The sequence below is a fragment of the Arvicola amphibius genome, chromosome 7 (assembly GCF_903992535.2).
Source record: "Arvicola amphibius chromosome 7, mArvAmp1.2, whole genome shotgun sequence".
Taxonomy (NCBI): Eukaryota; Metazoa; Chordata; class Mammalia; order Rodentia; family Cricetidae; genus Arvicola; species Arvicola amphibius.
In genome coordinates, this window is record NC_052053.1 from 22986538 (window position 1) to 23011852 (window position 25315).

The 25315-nt window shown below is 39.9% G+C and overlaps 1 protein-coding gene across 14 annotated transcripts in view; it reads left to right on the forward strand.

Annotated features, from left to right (window-relative positions):
• Nucleotides 1–25315, forward strand: part of Baz2b (bromodomain adjacent to zinc finger domain 2B) — a 285451-nt gene that overhangs the window by 113527 nt on the left and 146609 nt on the right. For all 14 annotated transcript variants that reach the window (XM_038336361.1, XM_038336370.1, XM_038336366.2 and 11 more), the window contains one exon: nucleotides 17901–17943. The gene's annotated coding sequence lies outside the window, so the exon portion shown is untranslated. The remainder of the gene's footprint in view (nucleotides 1–17900; nucleotides 17944–25315) is intronic.

Genomic DNA, 25315 nt, shown 5'->3' on the forward strand with positions numbered 1-25315 from the left:
GCAATGTATATATATGGTAGATTTTCAAACTGAACACATCTACTTTCCGCTTCTTAACATTTTCTATGTAGTGGAATTTCTTTAAAAATACTGGAGTGAGCCTGTCAGTTTTGAAGAGTGAAGTTGATTTTTAAGTAAGAGGATTGATTGTTCCTAAGACTGATTGATTGTTTGATTGATTTAGGTTTTTCAAGACAGGGTTTCTCTGTAGCTTTGGAGCCTCTCCTGGAACTAGCTCTTGTAGACCAGGTTGGTCTCAAACTCACAGAGATCTACCTGCCCTGCCTCCCAAGTGCTGGGATTAAAGGTGTGCACCACCATACCTGGCTGATTCTAAGTTTTATTTACACCAAGGATAAAAGTCCATTTCTCCACATTCATATCACACCACAGAGGGGCTATTGACAACATCCTGTATGTTAGACACCATACACAGGCTTCTTCCACAGATCTTCTGTTTGTGTTAATCTCCTAAGTGGATTGACTCTTAATAATGGTCACTTTTTATTTATATACATTTAAAAAACACTATGACAATAAGGCAGCTGGAAAAGTTAAGTACTTTTAAGAATATAAAACCAAGAAATGCATTTTTATGAATGTACTGTTTATTTTTATTCTTTCAAAAATTCCCAACTCTTTCAGTTTCTTAAATTAGTAAGCATATTTGATGTAGTGGCATAGCTGACATTCATAGCATAGGGGTGCTGAGGCAGGAGGATCACAAGTTTTGAGACAGGCTCGAGTACATAGAGAATGATTAGAGACTATCCTGCACTCCATAGTGGACTTTGTCTTCTAAAGGAAAAAGAAAGTAAAACGGCAAATACTACATTTGCATCTTTTTGTACTGCTTCTGTTTAGTGAATTTGTGGTAGAGAATTTGTTGGCTGGTAAGCTGGATAATTATAAAATTATATAACAAATAATTATAAAATTATAAAAGAAGTTAAGCCTTACTATACTTCTGTAGATTCTTTGTAGTGTTTTGGTGTACAGTAGGAAACCAGAACACATTCTGTACTGTGACAGTGTACTGATGTTCCTTGAACTCTTCAGAAACAACCACTGTCATCTTTAAAATTTGTTTATTTATTTATTTGGCTTTGTTTTTTGAGACAGGGTTTTTCTGTGTAACAGTTTTGGCTGTCCAGGAACTTGATTTGTAGACTAGGCTGGCCTTGAACTCACAGAGATTGGCCTGTCTCTATCTCCCAAGTAAGTGCTGAGATTAAAGGTGTGTGCCACCACAGCCAGCAACATTTTAATTTTTAATAAGTTTTTTCTCAATTAGTTTAGAAACTGAAAGTAGCCATTTTTTTTTGAAGAATGTTCATTTCATTTAGCATCAGTTGAAGACAATAGTCACCCTCCTTCCAGTTATCACATCTCCTTATGTTAGATTAGAAGTGAGGGGATATGAGTACATAATGCTTCTGTATCATGAATGCTGTAATAAATACATGGTAAAATTAGAGGTCAGGACATAATGAGGGTGGGTGGAGAGATGGCTCAGTGGCTGAGAGCATTAAGAGGACTTCCTGCTCAATTATGAGGACCAGTGTTTGGATTACAGCACTCATATTAAGTGCTTATGATTGCCTATAATTCTAGCTCAAGGGATCTAATGCTTTCTTCTGATACCCTTGGGCACCTACACATCAGTAAGACATCAGTCACATAAACACAAACCCATAAATAAAAATAAACCAAAAGGAAATAAAGCCAGGTGGTGGTGGTGGTGGTGCATGTCTTTAATCCCAGCACTTGGGAGGCAGAGGTAAGAAGGAGGTTGAGACCACCCTGAGCTGCATAGCAATACTCTGTCTCAGCAAACAAGAGATTAGTTTGTTAAGGAGAAGGTGACATTGGTGTGTTACTTAGTAAATGCTGCTTATGCATCTATTGGTAGACAATCCTGTAGCATAAATTCTAGTTGATCTCAATAATTAAAAACCTGGAGTCAGATATAGGAGTTAATGCTGAAAGATCAGAGAAGCAGAGCAGCCAGTCACTAGAGAGTTCTTACCTCTACCAATGCTCAGACTGAAAGCGCAACAAATCCTTAGACTGAATGCTGCCTCTAGGAAATCTCAGACTGCATGCTCAGACTGAATCCTCAGACTGCCTCTGAGCTCCTGTCTCCTCCCGCGCCGTATACTCCTCTGCTCCGCCAGCTATATCGCTCCTGTCTTCACCTCCCTCGTGCTGGGATTAAAGGTGCGTGATCCCAAGTGCTGGGATCTCCTTTGTGTGGGCTCTGTTTCTCTTTTAGATAGATTCAGTCTTCTTGTCCAGGGTGGCCTTGAGCTCACAGAGATCCATCTGGTTCTGTCTCCTGAGTGCTGGGATTAAAGGTGTATGCCACCACTGTCTGGCCTTAGCTCTGATTTTCAGGCAAGCTTAATTTGTTAGATTACAAACAATATCAGTATACTAGATGCAATTAATATGGGGACATTGTAGAAACGTGTATGTGAACTTACATTCTAAATGGGACAAGGAAACTCACTTGCTTATTTACTGTAACAAGTGAATTTAAAATGATAACCAGTAAAGTTTAGATATTCATCTAAAAGTGTCAACCTTTCATTATCTGTTTTCTTCTGTCAGCAAATCACATCATATAATTTTAAATTCTACTCTTAGAATCATTTAGGAAACTCAGAAATCAAAGTAAGAACTTTTAAACTCATCAGTTTGCATGGAAAACTCCATCTCATACACGAGAGCTAGCTTATAGTTAGCTTTATATAAACAATTATTTTCTGTAGTTTATCAGTTTCTGTTGTCTACCTTCATTAAGTGAGAATGAATAAATGATGTGCTCCTCTCCATCTGTAATGTGCTAATTTGGATAGTTTCTCATGTGATGCAGACTGTCTTAATACCTAACCTTTTCTTTCTGGCAGCTGTAAATTTCTGTTGAGTGCTAAATAATGTACCTTTCTGTAAATACCATGTGATCAACAGATCTTTCGTGTGAAAAGAGAATTCACCAGGGCCTACACAAAGAGTAGGGGACTGACTGCCTAATGATGTGTTGTGTTTTGTTTTGTTTTATTTTGTTTGTTTTGTTTGTGTGTGGGAGTAGTGAGAGGAGTAGAGTGTTCTGGAATTAACACATCAATGTGTTACAAAACTACTGAATCACTTTGAACTGATAAAGTTGGATTTTTATATCAGTAAAAAGCTTTTGTTACTTTAAAAATTGAAGCACATAGCCTACTGGATATTTCAGATCTTATCCTTGATTGCAGTGATGGGCATCATTCTAGCTGCTAAAGTGCTCATACCCTTGACTTGCTAACGAAAGTGAAATTGTCCACAGAATGTATGGTTGTCTTTTGTGTTTTTAAGATGATTTCCTTTTCTGAACATTGTAAATAGCATTAAAATGAGAACTGCACTGACAGTCCTTTCTCTTTTGCACGGATTACAGTGAATGGATGGAAAGGCAAGTCATCGGTTACTGTAGCATTTTCTTGGATTCCCAAATTACTTTGGCTTCATTTTATTTTCTTTCAACTTACCTAGTTCTCTTTTTATTGTGTATATTATGTACCTTTGTATGTTGCCTCCCATCTGATAGACCAAGGCAAAGTAAAGATACACCAAAAGCAAAATAATCTTATAATTATAAGGAAAACGTGTTCACATGTGAATTTTAGTAATGTCCCTAAGTTAATTCTGTACAAATATGTAATTAGCTGATAGTTTTAATAACGTAGCTGTTTTTTAGAGGCAAGAGCACATGGTGGAATCATGGGTGGAGGAAAGGGAGCTTGGAAGATGATGGAGACTTGCGTGAATGATGAAAGAACGGCTTGCTGCTTGAGTGCCTGCTGCTTGAGAGTATAAGGGGAGGAGGAGAATCGAAAAGTAGAAATGGGTCAATAAGAGGAGGACAAAGGGAGGGATCGTGGAGACGCTTTTCATTCTTAATTGCTGCCATCACTCTTTGTCTAATGTTGATCCTATTTAAATCCCACTATGTAATCAAATAAAAGCTGTGCATGGCATTATTTTTATTCTCCACAGCTGCATGAATGTCGTTAAGGAAGGCATTGTAGTCATATCATGAGATACATCATTACACAATATTTCCAACATGACAGCCTCTATTATAAAATAATGTTTCTAAAGAAATTTTAATTTAGTTATCTATATGTGGTATATTCTCCCCAGATTCTCAATAGTTCTCAAATAACCTTTAGCTAGTCACAGCTTTTGTTCATTTATTTTCCAGTAGCTGGGACAACTTTGTGCATTTATTAGGTGTTTATTAATAATTAATCATGCTTCTGTAGCTCTTGCATCATCACTTTCTCTCTAGATGAGCTGATCAGTAGACAGATGTGATGTCCTGGTCTACTAAATGCAGGTGCTTGAGATCATTTCCTCCTGAAGGTTACAGTCCCACCTGTGCGCCCTTCATGGGGAAATCCCTATCTTTTCTGCTTTGTTTACATCCCTTCTGCCTTGGTCCTTATGATTCTAGGAAAAACATTATGGTCATGGGTATCATTAAATTTACCTGGCTAAATTCAGCCCTCAAGTGTTTTCCCAGCAGCAATGAGAGAGAGAGAGAGAGAGAGAGAGAGAGAGAGAGAGAGAGAGAGAGAGAGAGAGAGAGAGAGAGAGAGAGAGAGAGAGAGAGATTCCTGCAACTAGTGAAAACCAAACTCTTGATTTCTTTCTGCTGTTCCAGGAACGTCCTCCCAGTGCTGTGACCGTACTCTAGGATTCCGCGTCTCATTGCTGGGCAGTGTAGTTCACTCAGTTCTTGCCCCTTCCTCCAGTACTGACCACCGATCCTGAGCATCATGTTCTTGATTATGAGCCCAACCATTTGTCAGCACCAGTGATGGTTCTGTGAGAACCATTTCCTTGAGCTCCTTAATCTGTGTTTTAATTTTCCTCTCCCAGCCCCAACTCCAAGGTTATTCCTAACATGTATATGTGTGTGTGTATATATATACACACACATATATTATATAATACACACACACACATATATATTATATAATACACACACACACACATATATATGTTATATATATTGTATAGTTATATCCTAATTGTGGTTAGTGATTCTGAAAGAAAAAAGGAGCCCAGACCTCACCACTCTTAGTTCCAGTGTACTATGTGACCTTCAGTATCTGCGGGATTCCTTCCAAGCTATTTATTGTTGCTGTCCAGGCCTTCTGTGATATCTGCTTACTTCTCCTACCCACGGTTACAACTTACAGTATACCAGCCCTGGACCTTCTGATTGTTTTGTTTTGTTTGTTTTTTAAACACCAAGACTTTCCACTTTAAACCCTTGACACTTTGTTAGTTCCCTCCTCTGGAGTATTCCTTCTGGTTTCATTCCAGTGTCAAGGTTTGCCTTCATTGCCATTCCTCTCTGACCTTGCTCTTCAGTAACCTAACTATGAATTCCGTTAAGGCAGAGCCGTGTCCTGTACCCTGCTACAGTTCCAATCTAGCACAGTGTGCCGTAGAAAGCACTTGATAAAATCAGCCGTGGTGGTGTATGCTTGTAATCTCAGCACCTGGAAGGTTGTGTTTCAACCTTTACATTGCAGATCTTTGTTTCCAAACAAAATGAAATACCGAAGAAATATGAACTACATCAAAAAAGGAACGATTTGATTGTTTCAGGAAGCAAATGAATAAATTAGAAGGTTGTCTTAGTTTCCTTTCAGTTGCTGTGATAAACACCAAGGCGAAAAGGTACGTGAAGAGGGAAGGATTTGTTTTTGTGTTACAATTCCAGTTCATTACTGAAGGACACAGGGGCAGCAGCAGGTTGGAGGCAGGAACCGAAGCAGAATCATGGAGGAGCACTGCCTCCTGCCTTGCTTTCCTTGGCTGACTCTGTGTGCTTTCTTTTGTTATCCAGAACCAGATGCCCAGAGGTGGCAAGGGAGGCTAGTCCCTCCCACATCTATCATTAACCAAGAAAATGTTCCCAACAGACTTGAGTCCGTTTCTCAGCTGATGCTTTTTCTTCTTTGATAACTAGTTTGTGTCAAGTTGACAAAAAATTACCCAATAGTTGATTCTTTGGTTATCTTATGCACAAATACATCACTATTAAACATAACGTTTTTGTACTTCTTTGACCTCAAGATATTATCCTATCTCTCCATGTCTGACATCTGTAGCCCTTGCCACTTATCTGGTAGGCTCAGGCTGCACTCCATGTCTGGGTGTTGCCCTAGGTGGTCATCCCACAGTCCTGGCATCTTCCAGTATGCTGAAGTCTCCGCTACAGCTGAGGCTGTACTTTCACCGATGGCCTCTTTGGCCCTGTTCTGGGTCTCCAGCCCTGCCTCATTGTGCCAAGCCCCAGCTACTCTCCATGATGCCTTCAAATCCAGTAAAACATGGAAGACTCATACACATTACCAAGCTTGGCTGCTAGCTTGAGATTCAGCCATGCCCTCCCCTGTCCCTCCATTCCCCTCCCTGTTTCTGAGTGCTGATATTGAGGAAATAGTTCCCAGAAGACTTTGCCTCTAAAATCCTGCCTCTTAGTGATCACAGCTGGCATTTCAGCTCCTGCTAAGCATCTTCTGTGGTCCCAGGAAAGCAAAGGTTTCACTTCCATGCTGTTGGGCACCTGCTAACCACAGCTGATTCTTCAGCACCAGTTAACCATAAATACAGGTTTTTGTTTGTTTTTGTTTTTTGTTTTGCGAGATGGGGTTTTTCTGTGTAGCCCTAACTGTCCTGGAACTCTCTGTAGACCAGACTGGCCTCGAACTGACTGAGGTCTACCTGCTTCTGCCTCTCGAACTGACTGAGGTCTACCTGCTTCTGCCTCCCGAGTGCTAAGATTAAAGGCGCACACCACCACCGCCCAGCAAACTATAGATTCTTAAATCAAATGTATTAAATAGATCCCTGATAGAGTCCTGTTCCCTTTAAAACTTAACAAGCCTCCCTCATCTATATTTCTTTCAACACTTTAATCTTCTGAGCTCTCACAGACTAGCTCATTAGTGGAGCATTCCATGGCTTTTTTAGCTCAGAGTTTCAAATACTTCCACAATATGGTCAGGTTTGTTACAGCAGTACCACAGTCCTGGTACTGATGTCTGCCCTAGTTTGCGTTTCGTTGTTATGATGCACTTCATGACCAAGTAACTTGAGGGGAAGAGTTTATTTCCTGTTCAGTTATAGGTAACAGTTCATCACTGAGAGAAGTCAGGGCAGGAACTCGAGGCAGGAACTGAAGCAGAACCACTGGGGCTTACTGGCTTGCTTTTCTTGGCTCACTCAATTTGCTTTCTTATACATCTGACGACCTCCTGCCCCTAAGTGGCACTGCCCACAATGGGCTTGGTCCACCCACATTCGTCGTTAATCAAGAAAATGCCGCACAGACTTGTCTTGCCAGTTCCCCAACTGATGTTCCCTCTTTGATTCTAGTTTGTGTAACGTTGACAAAACACTAGGCAGCATAATGGTTTTAAGATTGGTTTGTGATTTGTATCCTGATTTTCTCACATTAAAATTTTGTTGTAGCATACATTAAATTTATTATTTTAGCCATTTAAAGCCATTAGTGGCTTTAAGCATATTCCTGTAGCTGCACAACCATCACTCACCCCTGTTCCTCCCCTGGACATTTTTCCTGTTCCCAGCTGACTTTCTTAGTGCATTTGTCTTCTGTGACTGGCGTATTCCACTCATCATGAGCGCCATTAGGGTTCACTTATATTTTTGTTGTTGTTATTGTTGTTGTTGTTTTTCGAGACAGGGTTTCTCAGTAGCTTTGGAACCTGTCCTAGAACTAGCTCATGTAGACCAGGCTGGCCTCGAACCCACAGAGATCTGCCTGCCTCTGCCTCCCAAGTGCTGGGATTAAAGGCGTATACCACCACTGCCTGGCTGTTGTTGGTTGTTTTTTAGTAGCATGTTTCATCAAACACATAGCAATTAATTTCATGTATGTCTTAACATCTTTCTCTTTCTTCTGTGTACCTAAAGATATTTTATAATTCTAGTTAACTAAAGTTTCACAATTTTCCTGTGAAGCTAATAATTATGGTATAGTACTGAAAGATCACCTAAGTACACTGTGAACATGTGGTCAAATAGTAAGGACCAGAGTTACATAGTTCTTGTTAACCAGAAAGCATTAAATCTGATTTCTTATATAGCATAGCATCATTCTAAAAGTTCTAAGTAGGGAAGAAAGAAACCCAAGCCTGCCAATGTAATAATTCTTTAATATCCCTAATTAGTCATAACAAAATTATTTTAATAGAAAAATGTCTAAATTTCCTGCAGTCTAGTTCAGCTTAGTTTTAAGTGTGTGATACATATACATGTGTGTGTGTGTGTGTGTGTGTGTGTATACACACATACTTATATGTATATTTTTTTGTTTTCTTTTTTTCGAGACAGGGCTTCTCTGTAGCTTTGGAGCCTTTTCTGGAACTCACTCTGTAGACCAGGCTGCTCTCTAACTCTCAAAGATCTGCCTGCCTCTGTCTCCCAAGTGCTGGAATTAGAGGCGTGCACCACCACTGCCTGGCCTAAGTATATATTCCTTTGACCTATACATTGTTCTGTTGCATAATTGCCACACCAGTCTTCCTAGCCACCCTCTGAAGTGAATTTTTTGTTTGAGTGGAATAGCATCATTTTATTTTCTTAGCTATGGCATGTAAAAGCTCTGTATTAACTGTGAACATATGCTTGACTTGTTTCTGGCTTGTTCAGATTAGGGTGTATTGTTACTGTTATTGTTTAAGGTGTTTGAGTTCCGAGGGCCTTGTTCATGGGAGGCAAGCACTCTGTTCCCGAGCTAGCTCTCCAGCTGGGGTTCTTTGGATTGGAAATAACCTGTAGACCTGATGGGACTGTTGATGGGACTACGACAGGCTTAATTTATTATATATATATATATTATATAATATATATAATGATTTTTCATATTCAGATAATGTGATTTAATTTAAAGTCGTTTTCGGATTGTAAAGTTCCTGTGTTGCTACAATTGAAATTCCCTGAAGAGCCGTTTTCTATAAAGGTGTGTCTGAAACAGCATGTACTCATCCTCAAGTGAAACAGCCATTGCCTCATCCAGTGGTTGGCTCACATTTGGATGTGACCTCTAGTGTTTCAGCACTGCTTGGCGGTGTTCCCCTCCTTCCTCTAACGGGTGTCAGCCTGTGGCTCAGAGGTGGAACTGTGAACAAGTGAGCCGGAGTGCTAGCTGTTTTGAAAGAACAGAGTGGTAAACTGTGGGAGGACACGCAGTACTTTTTAAAAAGGTTCCCCGGTTCACCGGGGTAGTTTTGCTTTGTATGGTTTTACAAACAACAGAACAAAGCTGTCATTTGGGTTCTAGCCAAAAGTATTGGCTAGAGCAGTTTTAGTCACATACAGTGGTAGGTAAAGACAGATATTTGAAGATTCTGATACATTTTGAGAGAGCACAGTATGTGTGTATTTCCAGAAAGGATAGTGAGATAGATTATTTGATATCATTTAGCAATTTGAAGAAAGAGCCAATATAAAGACCTGTAGTTCTATTTGAAACAAGTTGCTTAGTTTGAGGAAGCGGCCAAGGTAAAGCAGCACCTCTGTTGCTGTGTACTTGTGGAACCAGATGTGTTCCCACACTAGGCAAGCTGTCAGCTGTGTTGGCCGCAGTTTAGAGCTGGCCTCAGACCCCACAAGAGTGCACCCTCTTCAGATGTCATTTTCTCATCAGTAGGCTGTGAATTTGGGTTCTCCTGGGGTTCAGTAATTTGATGGAAGGGTTCACAGAACTCAGAAATGTTTTACTTACATTTACCAGTTTTTTTTAGAAAAATATTTTTGTGTATGTACATGCATCTGTGTGTGCATGTGTATATGTGTATGTTTGGGGAGGGAGGATGCCTGCAGAGGTCAGAAGAGAGTACTGGGCTTCCTGGAACTGGAATTACAGGTGGCTGTGAGCCACCTTATGTGGATGCTGGGAACAGAACTCTGTAAGAGCAGTCAGCACTCTTAACCACTAAGCCATCCTGCCAGTTTATGTTTTCCAGTTTTTATAAAGATTATTTTAAGGGATGCAGGTAGACAGCCAAATGAAGAGGAACATAGGACAGTGTCTTGTATATTTCTAAAATGTCTGTTTTTCCATGGAGTAGGGCTGAGCTACCTTCCTGGTGACGTACTTAGAAGTGTATCAAATCATGTTTAGTAATCCTTGTAGCAGCTAATCTCTAGTACGCACATCCCATTCCCTGGGATTAGTGGGTGAGCTAAAAGATTGGACTCCTGTTTTTTTTGGCTTTTCTAGTGATTGGCCCTATTCTGAGGCTCTCCTGGGTGTTCTGCCCTGCCCCCCTAATTGGCACAAACTCAAGTATGATTAACAGACTTGTCATGAATAAGAAAAGACTAGAAATTTTAAGAATTTTGAGATTTTTAAAGAATGGAGATGAATAGCAATTGTATTTTCATTTTATCAGTGAGAGTTAGAATCTTGATAATGGATTCTTTTACAATTTTAAAGAGATTGTATTTGTTCTTTGTTTTTCTCCCTCTGGTTTTGTTTACTACTGAAGGAAGTTTTCTTATGAATAAGTATTCTTAAACATAACTGTCTTTCAGGTTGTGACCTGACAATCTGGGAGGAGATTAAATAAAATGATCATTTGATTTATGCCTAGACTTTTCATGGGAAGACAGGTTTTGAGCAGCTCCAAATAGTGACATCCCCGCACCCCCTCAAGGTAGTGTTTTCTCTGGGTATTCCTGGCTGTCCAGGAACTCACTGTGTAGACCAGGCTGACCTTGAACTACCTAGATTCCCCCACCTCTCTGCCTCTTGGGTGCTGGGATTAAAGTTAGGTGCCACCCCCACCACCAGGCTCAAGTAGCAGGCTTCTTTTGTTTTGTTTTGTTTTTGTCTTTTGAGACAGGGTTTCTCTGTAGCTTTGGAGCCTGTCTTGGAACCCGTTCTTGTAGAGAAGCAGACTGGCCTCGAACTCACAGAGATCCACCTGCCTCCAAGGCCAACTGGCTTCAAGTAGCAGACTTCTAATGATTTACCTGGAACAGATGCCTTTACTGTTACTAAAGCCCACTGAGGTCACCAAAGCCATAGAATACCCAACAAATAGAGCTATGATATTGATGTTCTAGCCTTTGTTGGTAAGGAATTGCCAACTGTCAGAATAGAAATGATGGTTTAGGGCTGGAGAGATGGCTCAGTAGTTAAGAGCACTGGCTGCTCTTATAGAAGACCTGGGTTCTGTTTTTAGCATACACATGATGGCTCACAACCACCCATAACTCCAGTTCCTGGGGTTCTGACACCCTCTTTTGGTGCACAGGCAGGCAAAATACACATACACATTTAAAAAAATGGTTGCTTTGTATTGACATGCCTGTAAAACTCAGTTTCTTCCATTGCTACAGTGAGTGGATGCTTTAATCCACAGATTCAGTTATTCCCAGCTTTAAGACTATATTCTTTTATCGATTTCATTGTCGCGTAGCAGGTGCTCATTTTGCAACATCAGGAATATTTGGAACTGTTGCTTTTATAGCCCCTTTGAAATTTAAGAAAACACATTTTAATTTTTGCCCTTCCTTGACCTGCAGTTCGGACTTTAGTCTGGAATCACCTAGTACATTCTTGTACTACGGGCAGGCTTGGAACTGGACCATTCTCATGCAATCTGGCTATTTCCCTTCTTTTTCTATTTTGGATGTGTTAATGGCCTGTTTGTTTTGTAAATTAGGAAGGCAGCTCCAGCACTTTAAATAAGCCTCCACCCCCACCAGCAGATGCTCAGTACTAAAAAGTAGACATCTGAAACTAGAAGCTTTCCAGTCAGACTTCTAACCCTGGACCAGTTCATCCAAGCAAGTATATGCGTTCTTGTCTTCGTTCACTTCTGTCTGGAGTCCTGTCTCTGCCGCAGAGCCACCAGAACCTCTGATTCTGTGCAGCTTGCCTCAGGAATTCTTTGTTTAGGTAAACGATTTATTGTGGCTGAAATTAGGTGTTCTTCCTTCTTCTTTCCTCTTGGTTTTTTGAGTTGGGGTTTCTCTGTGTAACATTCCTGGCTGTTCTGGCTGTCCTGGAACTCCCTCTCTACAGGCTGGCCTAGGAACTCACTGAGATTCTTCTGCCTCTGCCTCCCATGAGGGGGGAATTAAAGGCCGGCTCCACCACCACCTGCAGTTCCTCCTTAACAAAAGTCTTCTCTGCCTGGTTCCAGCAAGGTGTCTGCACCAGTCAGAAAGCAATCTACTATTTGCTGGCTGCATTACATTTATTTTTTTAAAAATTGGTCCTATTTAACACAGCAAAACTTACTGTTACACTGTTCACATGACTTCTATTAATGCTTTACAAAATATTTTATTTGCTTTTTATTTTATTTGTTTGGTGCTGGAATTGAATTGAATGTATACTTAACTATCTATCTCACGAGAAAGTGTACCGCTGACTTCCACTGACACTGTAGTAGTCGTTTCTATTTTATGCTTGTTTTAAACTGAGATGGCAGACTTCTTACGTACACGCTAATATCTTAGTTAAAACTGCCTTAAATGTGTGCTGTGATCCAGGCTCTTGGAAGGGTGAGGTAAGAAGATGCGTTCAAGGCTAGCCTGTGTTGTATAGGGTAATCTGTTTCTAACAACCCAAAATCACAAAACCAACAACAAAGCTCCAACTTTGTCTTGCTGTTAAAGCTGCTTGCTTTTTTTCTTATATACCACAGGAAACAGGAAGTTTTTAGCAAGTGACGTTCCCAATGGCCAAAACTATTCCAAGTGTTAATAAGATCACCTTATTGCTTTTTTTTTTCTTTTTATTAAAAATTTTCACCTCCTCCCATTTCCCTCCCCCTCCCCCTCTCTCTCCAGTTCAAAGAGCTGTCTGTCAGGGTTCTTTATTCTGTTGAGATTTTAGTCCTTAGCATTGCCTACAGAGGCAAAGGAATTGTAGCAAGTTTGCCTAGCTGAATACAGTAAAGCAGATTGAAATGTAACAGTGTTGCAATCTGAAGAATTCTGAAACACACTTTACCTGGGTGTGGTGGCATACTTCTGTAATTCCAAATACTCAGGGAGATCACTTGAGGCCAGGCCTCACTAACTTGGCAACATAGTGAGTTACCGTCCTTGAAATTAAAACCAATAGCAACAAAAAGCCCCAGTTCTCTCAAACAGAGAATATTTCTCTTTATAAACACCATGGATAAACATTATAAACATTATGGGTTCCTTGAAAAAATAAATGTTTTATTTTTTTCCCCTAAAGTTAAACTTGGTAATTGTTTGAAGATAAGATTGTATTTTGGAGGGGACCTGGGGAGTTGGCTCAGGTTTTAAGCGTACTTGCTGCTCTTGCAGAGGACCTGGATTCAGTTCCCAGCACCCAACGTGGTGGTTCAGGACTGCCCCAGAGTCCCTTTCTGTCCTCAGTGGGTATCAGGCATGCTCATGGTACACATACATCCATACATGCAGGTATATACACATGTGGCGGCCGGCCAGCCATGATAATCTAAGTCTGGGCAGGTCACCCAAAGGAAGTTCTTTACTTCCAACCATTATTTCCTGTGACTCTGGCCGTTGATGAATTTAAATGGAGTCTGGAGTTTACCCTGAGACAATGCCTGGCAGAGATTGTCTGACCCCGACCCAAGAGCAGACCATTCAAAGGAAATGTCTGGCATTTCAATCACTGTAGATAGGATCACCTGCCAGCGCACCTCAACAGGACACCCCTAGACAGATGTTAACCAATCAGAGGTCCTGAACTTCAGAAACCCCTCACTCCCACCTTTACTGCTATAAAAACCCAATTCTAATTGAGCTCAGGGCTCTCTGATTATTCCAATATGTTGGACGTTTGGAGAGACCGAGTTTACAAACTTGATTAAAATAAAGGCTCTTTGCTTTTACATACGGAACTCGGTCTCCTTTGTTGGTTTTTGTGGGGACCCCATGGATTTGGGCATAACACACATACACATAAAATAAGAATAAATGAAAATTAAAAAGATAATTCCTTTTCTCCAGATTTGGGACTATTTTACTGAAGTAAATATTCTTCAGAAAGCCCCATAGAACTGAGGTGCTTCTTCTCTCAGTTCTTCTGGAGCTTGATCTCAGTGCCTTGTGTTTATTGAACATATACTGAGACTTGCTTTCACTCCCTAGAAGAACTAAAACTGCAAATATTTAAGAGCATCATTTTAATTTGGTATTGGTATGGCATCAGTAGATCAGCAATACATTATTACTGTTATTTAGAAATAAGTGATTATTTGGATCAGTTCTGGTATTTAGACCTAGACCATATAACATGTCAGGCAAACATGTACGAAGATACCCCAGAGGTATCTCAGCCATGGTTTTCTTAATTTATTTTGTCTATTTTTGTCTTATGTGCATTGGTGTTTTGCCTGCGTGTATGTCTGTGTGAGGGTGTCAGGTCCCCTAGAACTAGAACTACAGACAGCTGTGAGTTGCCCTGTGGGTGCTGAGAGTGGAACCCAGGTCCTCTGGAAGTGTTCTTAACCACTGAGCCACCTCTCCACCTCCACAGCCATCTCCAACCCTGGTTTTCTTTATTATAGAACTACCTCTTAAATAGTGTACAACACAGGAAAAAAAATAAACAGTAACTATTGTTTTTAATGACTCTAGGTGTGATTAGTATTTATTTCCATGTTGAACTGGTTGGTGAATAAAATAGGTAGGAATATTTCTTTCAATCCTTTCAGTAGACATAAATATCCTAACTTTGTACTTATGGAAAGTTACAGAACACTGTCAAATGCAGGTTAAGATAGCATACTAAAATTGATTATATAAAAAGGCCTGGGCAGTGGGTAAGCATGTTACTGCTAAAGCTAATAACCTAAATTTAGTCCCCACATCCCAAATAGTACAAGGAGAGAACTGACTTCCACATATATGCTGTGGTGCATATGAAAATACACACACACACACTCACTCACTTTAATAATAATAGTAATAATAATAATGATGGCCGGGTGGTGGTGGCACACACCTTCAATACTAGCAAAGGTAGGCAGATCTCTGTGAGTTCAAGACCAGCCTGGTCTACAAGAGCTAGTTCCAGGACAGTTAGGGATGTTACACAGAGAAACCCTGTCTCGAAATACACGCACACACAAATAAATAATAATGATTATGATGATGTAAAAAAACTTAAGAGTCCTGATTTGGGACAGAGCATGAGTAAAAATTAAGGTAGTACCTACTAATTTCTTGAAAAACATGCTCATTATGTTATGACTAAAAATTGTTGTCTCACATCTGTAGGTGGAAACATTGGTATACATTTCCTGAGGCTAAGAATAGTTGAAGGATTTCTGTGTATCCTATAGTAGGACTTGTACACCAGTGGCACATAACCAATATATTAGTTGAAAAATAAAGCATTACTTTTTATATGTGTAATTTGATTGTATTACCTTTTCAAAATTACAGAGTTTTGTAGAAAGTGTAGTTATTCTTGAACTGACTCTTACCATGTATTGTACTGATTAAAGGAGAGCATATTGTTTCCATGAGTACAGAGGAAGGTTTTCCATGCCTACCTAACTCCCTGGAAGGACTGACAGAAATGGTGACTATCTGCTACTTCTGTTCATCACCTAGTTCAGCATGGAAACACATGCTTACACCTGAAGTTCCTTCCAAGTTGCAGTCCTTGTTCTATTTGAAAGGCATGGTGTCCCTGAAGGCAGCCCTTTGGGTACCCAGAGTCCAGTGATGGGCTCCATCTATCAGCCTCTCCTGATCTGCTTTGGTAGAGTGGTTTAGAGGGAGGTGTTTGCAGTCTTCCTGACTCCTGCCCACATCGTTTTAAGGCTGCGCAGTACCCTCTCATCAGAGATGGCTCTTTCTTCCCTCGTCTTTGCAGTCTTCTCTGTTTTTATGCCTTATGATGCTGGTGCTTTGTTTTCTCATGAGCCGCATTTGAATCCCCCAAATTCCATTTCACATTCTGTCCTTTTCTCCATTCACCTGCATGAACACGTCTGCCTTTTGATTTGAGCTGTAATTTTAAATGACTTATTTTCAAATCTTGGATTGTTTTATTTTAAGAAACCTTAAATAATGGCTGGAGAGATGGCTCAGAATTTAATAGCACTGACTGCTCTTCCAGAGGTCCAGAGTTCAATTCCTAGCAACTACATGGTGGCTCACAACCATCTATAATGAGATCTACTGCCCTCTTGTGGACTGCAGGCATTCATGCAGGCAGAAGACTGTATATATAATAAATAAATAAATCTTTAAAAAAATATTTAAAAGAAAGAAAACCAAGTCCCGAAAGAAAGTAGCCTGAAGTGTGGGAACCAAGCCCTAAGAGGGAGGGTCACATTCTAATTCATCAGGAAGGATTTCTCTAATCTACAGAGGAGACTAAGGCCAGTGAAGGGTTAGGATTAGGGTTAGTATCATTGTAGAATCACACGCACGGACACACAAACACATTCATCCACACATCATGCATATACACACCAAGTTTGGTTTTTCAAGACAGTGTATCTCTATGTAACAGCCCTGGCTGTCCTGGAACTAGCTCTTGTAGACAGTAGAGAGACATAGTGAAGCTCGAGCTGGCCGAACACCTCATAAGCCCAAGAAGTATTGTGAGAATTTCCTAGCAATGGTTGGGAAGACTGAGGGTGTAGCTCAGTGGTAGAGCACTTTCGTGATCATGAACGAGGCACTGGGTTAGAACCCTCACAACTCACAACACAAAATCTACCAAACAAAGAGAAAGTAACTGTTCAGTTCTCAGTGAGGCAGTAATAGGAGGCATCATATATATATGATATAGATAGCAATATCTTTTAAACCTTTGTTTATTGGTTTTATGTATCTGTGTGTATATATAGGGATGGAAAGCACAGTGTGCTTTGTTGTGTCATGGTGTGGGGGTTGAGGTCAGAGTACTAAATGCATGAGTCTTCTCCTGCCAACTGGGTATTGAACTGAGGTCCCGGGCTTGGCAACAGCATCTTTACTCCTGAGCCATTGAGCAGTACCTTGAATTAGTAGGATAGCAATAATAGGTTTTGTGTTAGACAATGAGGAAAAGGAACAGGATGAATTGTGTGCAAGTGTAAGGACAAAGGCCACCCCCTTCTTCTGTTGAGCCAGTTCACACAGTCTGCTGCAAGCTCCTCCATGAGTATGTAATGAAGACGACACATCTTTTGCTTCTTTGAAGGGATTATTATGAGGATTTGTTAGGACAACACATGAAAGCTGTTAACCTTAGAACACTGACAGTGTGTTGTTTTTTAATACTAAAGCATTTAAGAGATGTCTTAAATAAAGCCTTGTTAATGAAGAAGTTTCTAGGTCAGATTTCTTGGATAAGTATAAATCCTTAATAGCTTAGGAAGTGACTTAGTGTACAGGTTCCCTTGGGTTCATGGCTTACACTGGATCTGTCCCAAAGATACCCTTAATCTATAAGAATTAGGTATGTAGCAATTTCTCCTGTTTTCAGTAAATGACATTTTGACTGTAGGTAAGGCTGCTAATCATAAAGAAGTATTTACAATCAGTCCCCCATTGTGATATAGTTAAGACACAGTGATTCTTTTCTTCTTAAAATATCTGGAAATAAACAAGACCTGTAACCCAAATGTCCTATAATTTATTTTTAAGTATAAAGTGTTGCTGACTATGAACACGCCTATCCTGCCATATACATTTTGTGTGTATTTCTGCCTAGACAGTTTTGTGCTTCCTACACTTCAGGTTATGTGGGGAGAAGAGAGACAAAGTCATAAAGAAACTGTTCTGAAGTTACTTACTCAAGTGAGATTCAGCTGGTTGCTAATTCTGTTTTCTTCCTGTTGCAGGTTTCTCAACAGTGATGTCACAAGATTGACCACATTGATCACAGTAAGACCAAAATGACCGTTCAGCTTTAAAGGACTAGTTGTTTTCTCTGAGAATAGGAATTGAATTAGGAGATAAAAAACTATTTTTATAGCATAAAACTATTATAATTTTTCCCACCAGCCAGTTGAATGTTTAGATATTCAGTGACTCATATTTCATATTTCTAGTTACTTAATACTTGTAAAATGCCTTAAAGGGCTTTAAATTGAAAATTTAATTTATAGCTAAAATTATTATATACATATTTCACTGTGAATCATGCTGTCATCTTTTTCCATTTTGTTTTTACCAAAATGTGACAAAGATTTGAGGTTATTCCATATTAGGTAAAAACTGGAAAAATAAAATTACTTGAGATAGTTATGGATTATTACGGACTGGCTATGAAAGCATAGCAACTTGAGAGAATTCTCAGGCTTTTTCCTTAAAATTTAACAGCCTCCCAAATGGCCATGTTTGAAGAAAATGCTTCTTCTGTTTAGCTTTGTTTACAATGTTCATTTCTGTTGTATGTTAAGGAAATGTGTTACCTACAAGTACGCCCTTAACAACTCCTAGATCCACAGTGTTGATTTTTGGATTGATGGCTGTGCTGAGATTGAACCCTGGCTTATACATAGGAAGCATGAATTCTAAGACATGTCCCAGGCCCGGTACAGGATTCTTTTCTTTTCTTTTCTTTTCTTTTCTTTTCTTTTCTTTTCTTTTCTTTTCTTTTCTTTTCTTTTCTTTTCTATTCCTTTCCTTTTCTTTCCTTCCTTCTTTCCTTTCCCTTTCTTTCTTTCTTTCTTTCTTTCTTTCTTTCTTTCTTTCTTTCTTTCTTTCTTTCTTTCTTTCTTTCTTTCTTTCGTAGGAAAGGCTACATTGTAGTAATGAGATTTCCCAGCATTAAAAAAGTATCTATCTTCATAAGTAACGAAGGAATGAACTTTGAGTAAATTTTTTATTGAGCCTACTTTAAGCATGCTTTATCTGTTAACTAAGCATAGGCACAGTAGTTAGGAGGTTTTACAGTTATATGGAAGGCAAAGCCCAGATGATCTTTGTAGTCATGTTCAGATTTTTTTGAAATTGTTTTAAATTTGCTGTTTTGTACTGACTAGAGAATTTTTATTGTATCTCTAAAGGTTTTATGATTATTTTGTTTCACTGTGGCTTATGGAAACAGTTTTGCTTTCTCTTGAACATCCTTCTTCCCTTTCACTCCCTTCCCCTCTCTCCTTTTTTTTTCTCTTTGGTTTTCATTCTTTGTTGTGGTAGGGATGGCATCCTGTCCACACATATAAGGCAAGTCCCATATCCTTGAGTTATGTCTTCTTTTATAATCAGAACTTCATTGATGTAATAGGCTCTTTCACTACAACATGCTAAAGCATTCTGTGTAGCATGCCCTTCTTTATAACCAAGTTAAATTATTTTTTTTGTATTTTTTGTATTATAAATTTCCGCCTCCTCCCCGCCTCCCATTTACTCCCCCCCCCCCCCCGTCCTCCTCCCTCTCCTGTCTGAAGAGCAGTAAGGGTTTCCTGCCCTGTGGGAAGTCCAAGGTCCTCCCTCTTCCATCCAGGTCTAGGAAGGTGAGCATCCAAACAGGCTAGGACCCCCAAAGCCAGTATATGTAGTAGTATCAAAATCTAGTGCCATTGTCCTTGGCTTCTCAGCATTCCTCATTGTCCGCCATGTTCAGGGAGTCCGGTTTTATCCCTTGCTTTTTCAGTCCCAGTCCAGCTGGCCTTGATGAGCTCCGTAATCAGCCCCACCATCTCTATGGGTGGGTGCACCCCTCGCAGTCCTGACCTTCCTTGCTCATGTTCTCTCTCCTTCTGCTCCTCATTTGGGTTTCTAGCCATAAATAAAGGATATCGAGCCTATAATTCATGATCCTAGAGACGCTAAATAAGAAGGTGAACCCAAAGAAAAACATATAGTTACCCTCCTGGATATTGGAAGTAGACAAGATTGCCAGGCAAAATTGGGAGCTTGGGGGTGGGGTGGGATGGGGGGAAGGGGAGATGGAGAGAGAAAAGTGTGAAGGGGAGGATGGGAAGAGCTTGGGGGAATGGGATGGTTGGGATATAGGAAGGGTGGATATGGGAGCAGGGAAGTATATATCTTAATTAAGGGAGCCATTTTAGGGTTGGCAAGAGACTTGACTCTAGAGGGGTTTCCAGTTGTCCAGGGAGATGCCCCCAGCTAGTTTCTTGGGCAGCTGAGGAGAGGGAGCCGGAAATGGCCAGATCCTATAGCCATACTGATGAATATCTTGCATGTCACCATAGAACCTTCATCTGGCGATGGATGGAGTTAGAGACAGAGACCCACATTGGAGCACTGGACTGAGCTCCCAAGGTCCAAGTTAAATTATTAAGTAGCTATTGCAGTTCTTAATCCAAGCATTTCAGGAAGAGGCCTTGTTCAGTGTTGTTAGCTATGAAGTAAAGACAAGAATTGTTCCTTTGCAATTACATAACTGCAGTTAGAAACTGTACTTTGTGATTATGGTTGTAAGCCTTTCTTCACTCCGTGTAGTCATGAGAGGAGAATGATTTCACCACTGATTCACGGGGAGTGCCAGTGAAAGGCTAGTTCACTTCTGTCTTAGTTTCTATTGCTGTGAAGGGACACCATGCTCATGGCAACTCTTATAAAGAAAATTTCATTAAATTGGTGGTGTACAGTTTAGAGGTTCAGTCCTTTATCATCAGGGCAGGGAGCATGATGGGTGTGCAGGCAGACATGGTGCTGGAGTAGTAGCTGAGAGTCCTACATCTTGTAGGCAACAGGAAGTCAACTGAGACACTGGACAGCATCCTGAGCATAGGAAACCTCAAATCCTACCCCCACGCTTCATTTAAGGAGGCTGTACCCTCTCCAGAAAAGCCACACTTCCTAAATAGTATTACTCCCTATGAGATTCTGAGGGCAAATTATATTCTAACTACCACAACTGCCAAGCCTGGCCTGAGATTCAGCACTCTTAGGAAAAGACTGATTTTTTTCCAAGACAGAGGGAAACCAAGGGCCTATTCAGAGATCCATCAGCTGCCATCACAAGATGACATAGTGATAAATTTGTAGACTTTAGCTATCTCAAATCTAAAGAGACAGACGGCATTACTACATTCTATAATGTGTGTGTTGTATGTGTGTGTGTGTGTGTATAGTTTTCCTTAACATTTTAGCAATTTTTAGAAAAAACGGCAATTACAATTACTATTCTTTTTCTCTATAGCACAATCCACACAGATAGCAAAATTTATTTCAATGAGCTTCTGAGGGATTGAGCTTTGTCAGTTCCATCAAAATTTGTATATGAGCCTCTGTTAAGTCAGAACATACTTGGTGACTTCCTGTTTTTCACTAGTTCAGACCCGTATTCTAATCTGATGTCCTACTTGATTCCTGTATGCATTAAATACTCAAGAATAGCATCCTTACATTGTACCCAGTCTAAACTACATGTTACATTAAAATTTTATGCCATTTTATATCATTATTTTTACATAGGATATCGTTCTGTTTTTTCAAATTTACATATATTATTTTGATGAAAACAGCTCTCCCTTCTAATGCCCTGTCTATATTTAGTCATCTCTCTGAGGTATTCTCTAATCATCGTAATTGAAAGTGATTCTCTCTAATAGTTTGCTAACACTTAATTTTTATTAGTTCTTTGTTACCGATCATTGACTCTTGTATTTTGGATTGACAAGTACATAAACCTTCCTATTGCACTCAGCAAGTGTTTCTTGGTAGTCATAAACATACTGAAAGTGCTAATTTACCTAATATTTTAAGTTTCTCACATTAAAATGAAAATAAGGAATTTAGCATATGTAATTGAACATTAAGGTGCAGGGTGAATCAGGAGGGTGGGTTTTAGAGGTCACCGTGTGCTATTTTGCAACTTTATGCCTTGGTACAATCAACTGTGAAGTGATGCATTGTGTCTGTTTGAAAGGATTGGACTAATATTTAAATAGAATGTCTTTTGGTTTTTTGAGACAGGGTTTCCCTGTAGTTTCTAGAGCCTGTCCTGGAGCTAGCTCTTGTAGACCAGACTGGCCTCGAACTCACAGAGATCCGCCTGCCTTTGCCTCCCGAGTGCTAGGATTAAAGGCCTGTGCCACCATGCCCATCTTAAATAGAATGTCTTATCATTCTTGCCTGTTACTTGTGTTAACTGTAGCTTGCTCCTTTATAGATTGCTAAGAGGCATGAAATCAACTCTAAAAACTTCCTGAATATCGTATTTATGATATTCATTGTAGCCCTATCATGTATGTTTCCATGGATTTCTACCTTCTGTGTGTGTTTGCACACATATGTGTTCAGGTGCATGTGCCTTAAGCCAACCTTGCTGCCATCCTCCAGGAGCCATTCACATTCTGTTTGGAGGCAGGGTTTGTCCCCGGGACCTGCTGAGGCTCTTCTTGGGTTAGGTTAGACTGGGCAGTCTGAGTCCCTCGTCCTCAGCACTGGGCTACTGTTGTGGTTGCCACACACCTTTTACATGGATTAAGGGGATTGAACCCAGTTCGTCATGCCTGATTGGCTAGCTCTTTTCCAGCTAGTTTTATCTCCCCAAACTCCAGATTTTACTTTCTGATACATGTATGTTTATCACAATCACATACATCTCAATCTCCCAAAATCTTTAATTTTTAGCAAAGAGGCATTCAGTTACAGCTACTGATATAATGTCCTTTTATTTGTGATACGGCTGGAAATGCTAACCTCTTAAAAGGCCAGAATGAACTTCAGACAGTTTGGACTGGATATTGTAAATATGGATAGAATTTGAGGGATGGTAGTGTGAACTGTATTTAGGAATGTGAACTTGGGATCAGAAAATGGTTATATTTTCCTTCTATGGTTTATGTAGTGGTTACAGTCTGTGCTAATTACTTAGAAGATCCAGGTTTTATTCTCTAGGAGTAGGATTTAGATCTCAGGAGTGTTGAATATTAGAAGAAGAATGTTCACCAAGCACTTAGCACAGAAGACAGCGCACCTAACTTTTTTTGACTCTAATACTCATTATTTTGCCTAAGACATCGAATATCTAGTTTTGTCTTGTTCTGCTGTAATTTGTATGACTGTTTTATGATTACCTCTTGTTTAAAAGTTTCTGCATAACATCTATATAATGCATAATAGAATAATTCCATTAAAAATAAATTGTGTGTTTTTCTCACTAGTATATGTGTGTGTTTACACATAGTTGTATATATGTAATATATACATACAACATACATATACACAGACAGACATGTATATGTGAGAGTCTAAAATTTTTCGATATTAATGTAAATACATATTTAGATTGTGTAAGATGTCCATTCTAGAATGAATATCTGCCAAATGTATTTAGGGCTGTGACTATAATATTAGTCTAATCAAATTCTACTCCCAAAATAAACTTTACTTGTGCTATTGAAGACTTGTTGATAGCATAGTAAGCTAAGTCAAAATGTGGTTTGTAGCAAGAAATGGTCTCACTCATTTAAACATACCACAGTACAGGTATGAAAATTCCAATGTAATTAGAAAGTGTCATGATTAGTGTTGTCAACATGATAGTATCTCGGCTTATCTAGGAGCTGGACTTCTGCAAATGCCTGAGAGATTGTCTTATTATGCTAATTGATTTTGGACAACCCATCTTAATTGTGGATGCATAAGTAGAAAAAGTGAACTGAGAACTTAGATACATCCATTAACTTCTGATTGTGGATGTAAGGACCGTACCCTGGAACTGTGTGTGCAATAGAACCTTCTCTTCCTTAAATTGCTTTGTTTGTGTCTTTTACCATAAGCTACAAGAAAACTAGAGCAGAAATTGGTATAGAAAGGGATGGCTACTGCTGATAAGCATGACTGTGTGGTGGTTAGGACATTGGACCTGTTTTATGGGAGGAATGTGAAAGAACATTGTGCTAGAAAAGCCAATGGTTGCTGGAATCAGAGGGTAACAGACCATCTCTGTTTAAGACATGGTCTCTCTGTGTTGCCCTGGCTGTCCTGGAACTTGCTATGTAGACAAGGCTGACCTCAGACATGGAGATCCACCTTCCTTTCTGTGGCCAATGCCTGGTTTAATGGGCCATTCTTGTGTTAGCGTAGGAGATAGGAATACTGAGGGGAATGGAGACAGCTTGAGCCTGGGATGTGAGGCTTCAGAAAGGAGCAACTAGTCCATCAGGAACTGGGGTACGGACCATTTTTTGGTGATATTTTGGCCAATAATCTGGCTTTATTTAGCTAAGGTCCTGCCAACCTGAAGTGATGTTAAATTGTGAGATGATGAGCAGTTTGGTAGAGGAAATTTCAGGACTGGAGAGCATTCAGGCTGGTGATGAGCAATCAGCTGTGATTGTTAAAGATAACAATCATAACACTATCATGTGCCCGGACAGTGGGGCTGTCACGATAGCAAAGCCGCACCTATCCAAGGCTTCATTTTATGGAGATCCAGAGTCGTCTAGAGGAAGAAAGCCTAAACTAAGGGGGTTGTCCACTCTTTGAAAGCAGTTGCCTAGAAAAGTGCCCATGACCAGCAGACAGAAGCTGGTTGACCAGTAGTCTAAGGTGGGCAACCTACACCTTGAGCTGAAAAAACCTGGCAGCATTGTCCAGGTGTTAGTGGTTTTGAAGGCACAGCAAATGAAAGATGTGGGGTAATGGAAAACAGCTGAGCTGAGACTAGGCACTGTGTGACAGGGTCAGAGTTCTTAGAGAGTCCCTGTGCATACTGTGTGAACCTGTGAATGTAAAGCCTCAGTTGCCATGGAAACACCAGAATAGCGGTATATTATTTGTATTTTAATAAATAAATCTTGCCTGAAGACCAGAGGCAAAGGTAAAGCCACTAGAGGTCAGGTAATGGTGGCACACACCTTTAATCCCAGGATTTGGGAGACAGAGGCAGAAGGATCTTTGTGAATTCAAGGCCACCCTGGGCTACACAAGATCAACACAGAAACAAATCCAGATGGTGGTGGTTTTTCGATATTAATGTAAATACATATTTAGATTGTGTAAGATGTCCATTCTAGAATGAATATCTGCCAAATGTATTTAGGGCTGTGACTATAATATTAGTCTAATCAAATTCTACTCCCAAAATAAACTTTACTTGTGCTATTGAAGACTTGTTGATAGCATAGTAAGCTAAGTCAAAATGTGGTTTGTAGCAAGAAATGGTCTCACTCATTTAAACATACCACAGTACAGGTATGAAAATTCCAATGTAATTAGAAAGTGTCATGATTAGTGTTGTCAACATGATAGTATCTCGGCTTATCTAGGAGCTGGACTTCTGCAAATGCCTGAGAGATTGTCTTATTATGCTAATTGATTTTGGACAACC